The 12,007-nt window shown below is 42.9% G+C and overlaps 1 long non-coding RNA gene across 1 annotated transcript in view; it reads right to left on the bottom strand.

Annotated features, from left to right (window-relative positions):
* Positions 1 to 2,576: 2,576 nt before the first annotated feature.
* The window catches only part of LOC138481439 (uncharacterized), a 31,677-nt gene continuing 22,246 nt past the window's right edge, over positions 2,577 to 12,007 (bottom strand). Inside the window, exon 2 of the long non-coding RNA XR_011274246.1 lies at positions 2,577 to 6,744. This is a non-coding gene — a long non-coding RNA (uncharacterized lncRNA). The remainder of the gene's footprint in view (positions 6,745 to 12,007) is intronic.

The following is a 12,007-nucleotide window of genomic DNA, read 5'->3' as shown; positions in this document are numbered from 1 at the left end:
GATCTTTTAAACTCCAACAGTTTCCAACAGAGTGTGGCTCTGCACCCCCATTTATACATTCATGCATGCAGGGGATTGGTGGCTTCTAACCCCCCTCTAGGATCCAGTGGGGGAATCGCCCATGTGAAGTATCCCTCCCTCTTTTGTAACAATTTCCAGGGTGCTTTGCTCCTGATGGAGTCCCTGGGTGGCAGATGCTAAGCATGGTTTGGGTTTTAAAGTGGGGAAGTGATATTCGCTGCTGCTTTTGACCCACGCACTTCTGCTTCCCCAAAAACAAAGTGCCCAGACTACAACTAGTCAAGTCAATTTTAGTTTGCCCATAAATCAGTGGAAACAAAACAAAAGCATGCATATGAAGCATGACAGAATTAAAAAATAGAAAATGCAATAGCAAGCTTGGTTACTGCTGCTTCACAAAGAAACACGATTTCACATTTGGGGATAGCAATCCCTTTGTTTGCACACATATGTGGTGAATATTAAGACAGAGGTGATATATATTTTCCTAAAATGAACGGTAGGCAAGGTTCTTGGTGAGACTACAATGTAAAATGACTCTCCCAGGGCTAAATATCTTTTCCTCAAGGTCCATGAATTATTTGAAATTGTTGACCCTGCCAACACCAATAAGAAATAAAGTGGATTAACTGCCCATCAATGACTAATGCATGATGCCCTCAGTAGATCTGCACACATTTACACTGTAACTCGATAGCCGACGTCTTTACAATGGTGCAAAACAGATGTATTTGACTACGATAACTACCAATTCCAATCTCGAAGCAATCAATGCTCGCAGGGTTTCTTAATACAAGGTGGGTGGAAATGTCCTCATGGCCACAGTGATGCTCTTGCGCCCACAGACCTACACATGTTTCAACGTTCGGGAAGTGCTGCAAAACATGGAATCGTGAACTACCAAACCACTGACGTGCAATGTGCATGTTAATTCTTCGTCAAATTCACACCTCCCTGTTCTTCTTCGGGGGTCAGGTAAGATTATGCAAACCCTGAACCAAAAGAGGAATGCTAATTAAATTGCTGTCCTAAATTAATTTGCATTCAAACCATATTCTTTTTGTGCATTTGCCATAGCAAACCATTTACCGTGCCCAACATATCTGACCACTTGTCCCACCTAGTGTCGCCTCTGATTCATACTCAGTCAGTTTATGCGATTAATGGCAAATGACAAATCATTGCAACGATGGGCGTCTATTATTCACCTCTTCCTCTTCCTTAATATTCACCTACTCCAATTAGGTGTCCTCAAGAAAAATGCAAAAAATGTTCATCAAAACACATGTGATAAACAAAAATGCTTACAATGCATGTGTTGTAATGGTTTCCTGTACGTTAATTATTACTCTTACTTAAAAATCAGGGTATTATTTCATCTCTTGAAATTCACTGCAAACACTGTATTTTTATGTGTTGTTGATTTGGAGAGAAAAGCACTTCCGACAAGGATCTAAAGAGGCTTAGGGAACCCCCAGCCACGTCTTTCTACTTTTTGCACACAGTGGAAGACACACAGCATAGGGTCTCCTCTCCAGTGTACGAGCTGAGCACCCTGTCTAAATTGCACAGACAGGCAACATTTAATATGAAGGCGTTTTAGATAAAACCCCTTAATTCCAAATAAATAATCCTGAAAGCTGCCCACGTCTTGGAGATAAAATAACCCAGAGCTAAGCTACTGCCCCTGCATTTGTTCACTGTCCTGGAGGACCTAGTCCCAAAGTGCCATTTTGATCTTTGTGACATGTTTTCCAACAGACGATGGACTATTCCATTGCTCTGGAAAGTTCAACCTTTAATCGATCTGAATAAACCTCAACCCAGGTACTGAAGTTACACCCATTGCACCCAGTGGAACCAAAAAAGATCCTTTCAGCCTGATTCATGGAATTATTTGCGGGAAAAACGCAGATTTGCGCGCCTTTCTGCCCGAAAATCCCTCTTTGAAGTATGGGGATTTTCGGGCAGAAAGGTGTGCAAATCTGCGTTTTTCACGCAAATAATTCCATGAATCAGGCAGTTTATGTTTAGCACGAGATGGAGCAGACCATGTACTGGCCTCAGCATAGTTGGGCCTCAGCATATCTTTGTATTCAATTCCCAGTGTTGCTATTTCACCATGTGCAAGCACGCCTTAGGAACAGTTCATGAGTGATAACAGGTATATAAAAAAGAGACATTTTACCTTCTGCCAAATATCTAATAATCATTTGCCCCATCATTTCCCATCTATTCTGTTCAGCATGGTGTGCCTGTATATGTGCTTGTATTTGATGGAATGATATGACCCTGCGGTTTCTAAACACATATTTTGGCATTAGTTTGAAATAAAGGAAAAGGACTAAAAAAGGAGAATCTTGATTTTGTCACAGTTTTATTGCATGGCACACTCCAGCCAGGGACTCCTTCCCCTGGCAATGAATGTGGCACACAATAAAAACGCTTTTTATCTTTAATAAACCACGGGTTCTTTTATTGGAGTAGGCCTCCAACTCATCTCGCACCCAACCTTCACAAACACCTCGTGTCACAATGGACTAGGAACCAGGTCGGTGTGTATCAATAAGATATTTATTTATTTATGGTTTAATGAAAAAAGAAAAATCAAACAATTTTACAACAGCCACCAATGTTGTGGTAAAACACAAATACAGTGATTCCTACAGAACAATTGGTTCAGAAATCCTAACACTGTTTACACAGATCTTTGATGGGAAAACAGAAAAAACAGTTTTAAAGCAAGTGATAGCACCCAGGTTACGCACTCCCCCCTGTAACACTCACCCCCAAACATCAGCTAACTTAATTGAATGGAAGGCAGTGGCAAGGAGAAAGGATCGAAAGAGAAAGTCGGATTTGGAATAAAGCCCACCACCCCAAGATGGGAAGCCAGAAAAGAAAGTGAAAACCCGTTTTTTGGGATAATCGAATTTGGATTATTTCTTGCGCGGCTATGGGACAGAATGAAAGGAAATTCGTGTTGCTACACTTGAGGAGATAGGGAAGCTTAGAGACTACTATTCAGCACACCAGGGCAATGTGGAAGCAAGGTAGGAAAATTGATGGTTGGAGAGAAAGTAAATGCAAAAGAAAAATACAAACGGCAAATGGAAATTGGTTTTACATGGGATTTGCAATGACAGGCAGCTAAAGTAAGGGTTTAGCTTCCAAAATCGGAAATCGGTTTTCAAGGACAAGGACAGAGGTATATACCAGATATGATTCTAGACAAGCGGGGTTACTCTCAATGGGACAACGGATTGGGTTATTTAATAGGACAGATGCAATTTAGGAGTTTGTTGGGTATTGCACACAATACAGGGGCAAATTCGGTTTTCAGTTACACAGAGACTAATTCTGTTGAGGCTATACTTTAATGACTATAGTTATTAAAGAAAGACACTAGGCACAAGGGGGTTACTTTTGAATTTTAACCAACTCGCACCGTGAATTTCAATGGGGAATTAATTGATTTACTTCAAAATAATGCTAAGGAGTTTTACAGACAACTGAGGGATTTATCACAGGGAATACGCTGACATACACAGGCTAATACAGATTCTGCTATGTGAAGGTGAATGAATTATAATGGCAATTTGGGACTTTCAATGGGATTTCAATGGGTGCAATGCTACAAAAAGGAGAGGTTTATGTAATTTAGGGCTGAGGTTATTTGCTACTTACAAAGTAAGCCTTGGTTTGGGATTCTGGAAAGTCAGCTGGATCTCAGGACCCTCTGGACAGCTAGGGCAAGGGGTGTGGTCTCTGCACTTTCCTGGATGGTAAGATTCAGCTTTCCTTGCATCCTTTTTTTCCTGTCTCCCCGAATTCTTGTGTCCGGTGCCTAGTACGTACCCCCCCTTATATAGCCCAAAATGCATCATTCACTTTACAATCTTGGGGGAGTACTCTGGAATTACTCCTACCCTGGGATAGGACAGTTCACCATTCCTCTCCCTGCCCCCTGGCATCATTGGTTCAAGGGGAGGGAGCACCATTCATCTATTTGTCATGTATTATAGTTATTTGTTACCAGGTCCACTTTTTAGCAAAACTAAGTTATGTATCATAATTTCACTAGCCATCGCCATAAGAAATAGATATGCAGTTTCAGTGGGTCATAGGGAATTAGGCAAGCCAATCACCAACTCCATGCGAGGTAGTATGGTCCTTTGGCGCCTTTTTGTCCTTTTCATGAAATGCATAACAGTTATAACCCTGGAAATGATTGAACATGTTCATAATCTCATTTTCCATCTTTCCACCAAATCTGAGCTTGTCTCATTTTTAAATCAGCCAGAAACTAGTCTTTACTGGCCATTTCAGTCCACAGAGTCCCAGGAACATGCACTTAGTCTCTAAACAACCGCCTGGCAATTGCATGGAAAAGTGGCATAAAACTATATTATTTCTTATTGTGAGTGCTGGGAAAAATGCCTAAAATTAATCAATACTTTAATGTCAATTTGGGGGATCTGTCACATATGGGAGGGATGTGCTTCATCCCGCACAGCCAACTGTCTCCCCCTGGCTCAGCTTGCAACAAAAGACTTTTATTATACCCTTTGAAGTTTTTCAGTTTGTGTCCTATGTCTCCCCCGAAGGACCTTCCTTCTCAAGATGTGGGGTTTCCTCCTCCCCGCTCCAGAACCACTCTCCTCACCTGTTGAATCCGAGGTGGTAGTCTCGCTGATGCCGTGCCGGTGGGCCAGATAATTCCTTTCCTTCTTTGGTGTGGGTGACTTTACACGGGTAGAAGCCGTGGTGGATTTAAGACCAAACCACACCACGACTCCAGCCCCGGGCCCAGACAATCTGGGGGAGAAAGTCAAAAGGCGGAAAGAAAACCCTTGGTGTAGTGAGCACAGCTGGCCTCCTTCCTATGGGTGAGGAAGATACTGCTCCAATGGTAAATTGGTACAAGAATGAAGGGCAATTGATGAAACCTTCCTAAACAATAGGAGTAAAGAGGAAGACAACAATCGAAGCGGTGGAGACTGCTCTGAAGTACAAAGTAACAAAAAGCTGGAGCGAGCAGCGGAAGCCTAACAGCAGAAGGAGGAGAGAGATGAAGTAATGCGTAACCACAGGGAGTGAGAGGAGCTCCAAATAACAGGTGAGTAGAGGGAGAAATAGTACAAGAGGGTACAGGCACAAGGAGTGGGTGTACCGAAGGAAAAGACAACAAGAACAAGGCGGAAAGCAAGAGCAATGGAGGGAGCGAGAAAAAGCGCTTTGCTGTGAAGGAGAAGGTACAGAATGAATACTTGGCCTCGGAACCGAAAAGAGCAATGAAGCCGATCCGGACGGTTGCAACGCGCCGACCGCTGGGCTGACAGAAAATAAGTAGTACCAGCGGCGGCCATGATGGAAAAACACTAGAGCATTGCAGCCGTTCGTAGGGGAACGTGGTGGAACATTCTAATGGCAGCTCAGTCGTATCCGCGGCAACCACCGCCAGTTAGACCTGAATGTGACAGTTTGTCCTTGGTAGTGGGTGCAGAAGGAACTCAAACTTCTTGGTCAAGCTCTAGCCACACTTGCTTTCTTTGTGCTCCCTGCTAGTACTGCCTTCCAGTCTGGCAGACCAGAGAATTCTAATGCCCTCAGCCACATCACATGTCATTGCGGAATGGTTCACTTATAGGTGCGACTTCCAGTGGGAGGCAAGGCTTTCAATTGCGAGGTGTCCTGTCTGAGCCAAAGAAACTGGTTTTACTGGTATTCTGAGCGTCCTCCAAGGTCATTGAAGTCTTGTGAGGACAAACATAATTTACATTGCTTAGCAAACCCCCCACCCACAACATATTACACTGACATTTCTGTGCGATCAAAGCTATCCTTCCACAGTGGCTTTTAAACGTAATTTTTCTTATTTTCTTTCACACATGCGCAAGCCGTATTTTTCATCTAATGTTTGAAATGTGGTTCTGTAGGTCAAGGGATTATTTGATTTGTCCTTTTGAGTGTGTTTGCTTTTACTGTTGGTACATTGACATGGAGGGGTAGGCCCCCTGCACAGAGCTCTTTGCTTTCAGACGGGATAAAAATTAAAAGCCAAGCCGTTTTTCATTTGCAACGTTTAGAGCGCTGCTGTTCACATGAAAGGGAAAACAAAAGCTGTGTCGGGTTGCAATGTTGAAATCCTTGCCACTCATGTGAATTAACAGTAAGACAATGCTGCCTGTTTGATGTAGTGCATAACATTTTGGCATTCAGATGGAAAAAAGCAAACACAGGGCCATTCTTCCATGCAGTGCATAACTTCTTGTTATTCTGATGAAAGAGAAGTGAACTCAGAGTCGTTTTTGGTGAAATGTTTAACTTTTGGCCATTCAACGTGGAATAGAAGTAAACACAGAGCCATTCTTTGGGTTGCAGTGTTCAAATGCTTGCCACACATGTGCCAGGGAAAGCAACGCACAGCTGTTTTTATGGTAGCACTCTTTAATGTAGTTTTTCAGGTGACACGGATTTCTGTTTCAGGGCCGTAAATGCACCCCACAGATCCCCCCCTTACTCTTCCATGAATTTTTGTTGGGGAAGAGTAGGGCAGAGTGGGGTTTCCTTCAGCGGAATTCTCCTTCATCAGGGAGTGGCACTCCAGGATCCCCCTCCTTCTTTGGGTTGGAGAGTATAGTGCGGCACCCTCTTTCCTTTCTTCCCTTCCAGGTCCCAGAGGCATTCCTCTCTAGGCTGGAATGTAAGGATGTTAATTCTCTAATAGAAGATAGAAAAAAAACAAGTTTTAGTACTTTTTACTGACATTTTTCCCAGACGATTTACAACAATGGAACAACGACAGTAACTTGCAATTTTCATGCCATTCTTTTTCATGTTCACAATAACACTAAGTCAATTACTCCCTGTTATCTATATGAATATGATTTCTTCCATCCGGGTTCTGGTTCCTTACCTGTATCCTTTGGGGGATTCCTGGGCTTTACCCTCACGGGGCTCTTCAATCAGCCACAAGTCCTGCTCTCTTAATCTTCATGGGGATGGTGAATGGTCGGCCAGTCCTGGGATGGTGACCTCTTCTCCAGTTTGAATTTCAACTGCATCTGGTAGCAATTGAGCGAACTAAGATTTTTTTAGGATTGTCAAGGTCCAGGAGTTTACCCCTCTGGCGGGACCAGACTTGGGAATAAGTTGAGTCCAAATTAATTGTGAATCGATTGAGAATGTCACTGCCTAAGTAGAAGGCAGAAGGGACATCTCGCACAACCCCACAATTATGCTCCATGCTTCTCTTTCCAATGGAAATTTTGAACATGCACCTGCTTAGCAGGAGATGTTTAGACTTGGGAGTTTCCAGGCCCATTTCCCATTTATCAATCAACTTAAATGTGGGAATGGTCTGATCTTTTGGGAGTTTCCTGAATAATGCTTCACTGATGAAGCTGCTTACATTATTTCGGCATACTCTGGCAAGGAAATGCTCCCCCCCTCATTTACCTGATCTGGGAGGAACAGCTGTTCACCCCTTTTCTGAATTTCAGCCAAGCTTTTAGCTGGCGTTCCCTCATTTTTTATCATAGAATTTGGGTTTTCAAATTGTGAATCAGTATAAAATTTCAGGGTATTTCCTTCCAGTGTGGAATGCCACTTGAAACTGGAAGGAAGGTTGATTTTCAGGAATGGAGAAGGGTTCCCATCATCAATTTGTTGTCCTACAGCAAATACAGTAATGTCGGGGAATTGATTGTTCCTGAAATGGAACTAAATTTAGTCAGATTGCCCTGGCAGTTGGTGCTCTGTTTTAATTTTATTGGCCGGTTAGCATGCATCAAGAGGACCTTGTTCACACAGTCTATTAGTGGAGACAACCTCCAAAGGAGGTAATTCCCTAAGAGACAGGGGGTCCCCTCTGGAGTTACGAATATAACCGGGTGTCTCACCTTGTGTCACCCAATTTTGATCTGCAGATCTGCAGTCCCCTCGAAAGATTGGAAGGAGAGCTTGTCATCAATATTTATCAGGTGAGCATCTATGGGTCAGCGCATGCTCACAGAAACCATGCTTTGGGAAGAAGGGTTCGAGAGGGGAAGCAGTCACAGCTTGGCAAACTCAGATCCTCTCATATTTCCGCAGGAGCAGTGCTTCCACTTACTGCAGCCCACAGAATACTCCCCGGAGGGAGAAGCCGGACTGGGGTGATCACATTCCAGGGAGGGCTGAAACTGTGCCCCAACGTCCCAGTAGAGACCAGGTGAGCGTAACACTTGGTTTGGGGTTTTGGGGGGAATTCTTATATTCTACTGGTTTTTGGACCTCAGATATCCGGGTAGCTTGTTCTATTACCGAGTCCAGAGCCCTTTCATCATGGAAGTCCCTAACCAACTGTGTCATAATGTATTTGGGGAGTGCATAGAAATAGGTGTTAATGAATTCCCTACTGTTCGTGCGCACCCGCCTAGTGTTTTGTGCAAATGTCTGCTTCAATTCCTGGACAAATTCTCTCGGGGCCTGATCCTCTCCGCACTGTAGGTTGTAGGCCGCCTTGTGAGCCTCCTGCTGGTTTCTGTACATGTAGAAGTGCTTCAAGACGGCTGCCTTATGGTTCTGATCCTCCAGCCCAGCAAAGAAGCTGGAGTATTCTGGGGAGAATGTCCATTTGGCAAACTCCATAGAATTCTGATAATTTTTAATGCCAAATGACGTCATCATCTGGTCATACAACTCCAGATGCTCCCAGACTCCGTACTTGCCATTTTTGTGGTAGAGGGTCATGAAACTTCTAATGGCATTTGCATATGGTCTTTTCCCTTCTGTAATGGCTTGGCAGGCAAAGACCGATGGTCTGGAGGGTTGCCCAGGGCAATGCCAGAGGTTAAGATTCATTCTAAACCTTCCAGCCATCACCTCTTTGTTTTTGCTTGCACAAAAGACAGCATGGTCCGAACAAAAGGTCTCAGAAAGAAATCTGCGTAAATTGATAACAGCTCTAATAAAGAACCAATCGCGGACACTAAGGGTCTCTCGGGAGGTGTGGTGTCATTTGTATGCACCTTAGGCAGGTAATAAAAAGCTGGTATTGAACGATGTTTTGTTAAAAACATTTTTTCATCAGCATCTATCTAGCCTTGGTTGAGGGCATGTGTCATCAAACTATCGATCTTTTCTTGTTTTTTGCACCATGGCACATAGCATCGTATTAAAGTAATTGGTCCATGTGGGTAAGGGAGGGGTTGTCTGTTTACTAGTGTTGCTAGAGATTATTTGACTCTTCCCCCTATGAAACAGGCCCCTGACATCAAATAAGAGGGAGGTATCCATAGTATATTCTATATAGTACATGGGATGCAGACAAAACAGAAAGTAATAGAACAAAGAAGAGCACAGAAAACATGAAGATTAATGACTGTGCTAGTACTGGTGCGAGGCGGCCCAGAGGAGGCATAAAGGTCAAGGTGTCAAAAGAAACAAAGGACTTTGACAATCCACCAGGAAGGGACTGGCAACCACGTATAAGAAGAGACAATGGACTAAAGAAGTTGTCAAGCCCAGCCGGGGAGGCAACAGGTGTGGAGACTGTTGTTAAGGATTAAAATGGGGCGTCACACACCAGACCAGGACTCTTGATACTGGCCTAGGCTGCAGCGCTCAATTAAAACACTTTTACTTTATTTTCTTAGAATTCAGATTGAGATGGCACCCAAACCGTCTCACACCCCCCTTTACAAATACCCTGGGCCACAATGGACCATGAACCAGGCCAGTGGGTGGTAATACAGTATTTATTTATTTATTTTAACATTTCCATCAGAATCAACCAAATTTAATATTGGGCAGCAATCACCAGTGGGGTGACAGTTGCACTGTAAAATGATAGAATACACTTAGTTTGACCTTCCACCATAACATACACAAAACACAAATGAATGGGAGCAATTTTACTTTTTCGGGTAGATAGCACTTCAGTTAAGATTTCCCCCTCCAATGCTCCTTCAAACCCTGATTAACTGAATTGGTGGATAGAAAGGAGTAGCAAGGAGGCAGGTATACTAGGCAGCAAACAGAATTAAAATCCGACCTCCCCCCACAAAATGGGAGGCAAAAGGATTTAAAGACCTTTGCAATTGCACAAAATAGCACTCGGAATTAGTAAATATTTATTTTACATGTGCAGTTGAATAAATAAGGTAGAAATTAATATGGCTGTATCCAAAAAGTCAGAGCACTTGTACACTACAAGGCAATGTACAAGCAACAGGCATACGATTCAGAAAATCAACTTTGGAAGGAACACACAGTGCAGCACATCAGACGTGAAGAAATTACATTTGCTAAATTTCACGGTTTTAAATGTCAAAACAGCTTTAAAAACGGGTAAAACAGACAAAATCTGAATGCGGTTTTTATGCTGAGGGATACTTTGATCATACTTTTGATTATTTTTGAAAAAAGAGATACTTTGGTGTAGGAGGTTTAACATCTGGGAAGAGGACGTCATTAAATAAGATTGGGTGCAGCAGGTGGACCGAGCGAGACAGAATCAGCCTCTTGATCAATATGAAAGTGAAAGGGGAACTCTAAAGCATGACAGGATGAGATTCTCAATGGGGAAGGAAATTCGGTTTTAAAAGTAAAAGCAGTGGACAGGGAAAATCGGTTTGGAAAGGAAATGACAAGGTTTACTGAAACTATATTTCAGTGACTAGATTGTTAAAGAAAGACACAGTATGTGAGGAGGTTACTTGCAATGATGACCTATCCATGCCGCGTTTAGCTCTATATGGGAATTAATTAAATTATTCAAAATAGTATTAAAGACTTACACAAGGACTAAAATGAGTTGGAATGAATGGCGCTAGCACAGGGAAATTAACTCAGATTTTCATAAGGACAGGGTTCACTGAAGATTCTGACAATTTTAAGGATTTTGCTAGGGCAGTTTATAGGATTTCTATGGGATTGGACATAATACAAGGTAACAAAGCAAGGATGCTGTTTTTGGTTACTGGGGAAGGGAAATACTCACAACAAGCACTTGAATGGGGTAGTTGGGACAGCGAACTGGGTTTCTGGCCGAGAGGCAACATCTGGTCACAGCACAGCGGTGGGCTCTCCTTGAGGGGGACAGCTGGGCCTAGTCTGGTCACTGGATAATGAGATGCATCGGCTGTGCTCTCCTTGAATTATTGGGATTTTGTAGGGTTTTAATTCTGGATCAGTGGTTCAGCCTGGGCCAGCGGGTCTGCTTGGATCTGCTATCAGCTACCCCTGGCCTGCCACTGGAATCTGGAATCTCACAGGGTGAATGTGGAATATCTGGATCTCTGGATATGCTGAGGCTGGAAATCAGAAGAGTCTGCCTATTGTCTCTCTGAGCCTCCACCTTTTATAAGGCAGATGACATCACAGGATTTACTATGGGGGTAGACCTTTGGCTTGGCATGCCTCTAACAACTGGATTGGTCATGTGTGGCAGTCACCGCCTTCCTGTCAGCCAGTTGGACTTCAGGGACATGACATCAGTTTTATGATGAGTGCTTTACAATGTACACAGCCACACCACAGTTACATTTGCCAAAATAGGTTATGACATAAAATGCACATGTTTGCAGTTGTGGTGCTTTTGAAAATCACGTAGGCAGATTCCATATTTTACACTGAACCTGTCATTCAAACTCCCAAATTTCAACGATGTTATTTAGTCGTTCTAATGATCTTTCACAATTTCTAGTGGGAACCGCTTCACCTAAACTTCTACAATTTTATACATGTGTACATATTATCATAGAGCATGTTTCCATTAAATTTCAAAGTGGTACCATGTATACTTTTCCCATGAATTACATGTTCCTGCCATTTGTGTCCCCTACATGCTAGGGAAAGCTACAATGTGTTATTTTAATGCCACTAAAATTACAATTAAACTGTTAAACTTTCGCATTACTGCATCGTCCGGTTGTAGAAATAAAAGTCTTTAAATAAGAACAGTCTTTTGCCCCAGATGGGCCGGCTTTGTCTTCCAAAT

This window comes from Ambystoma mexicanum, chromosome 5p, assembly GCF_040938575.1.
Source record: "Ambystoma mexicanum isolate Mex_15411 chromosome 5p, UKY_AmexF1_1, whole genome shotgun sequence".
NCBI lineage: Eukaryota > Metazoa > Chordata > Amphibia > Caudata > Ambystomatidae > Ambystoma > Ambystoma mexicanum.
This window is presented reverse-complemented; position numbering and strand designations above follow the sequence as displayed.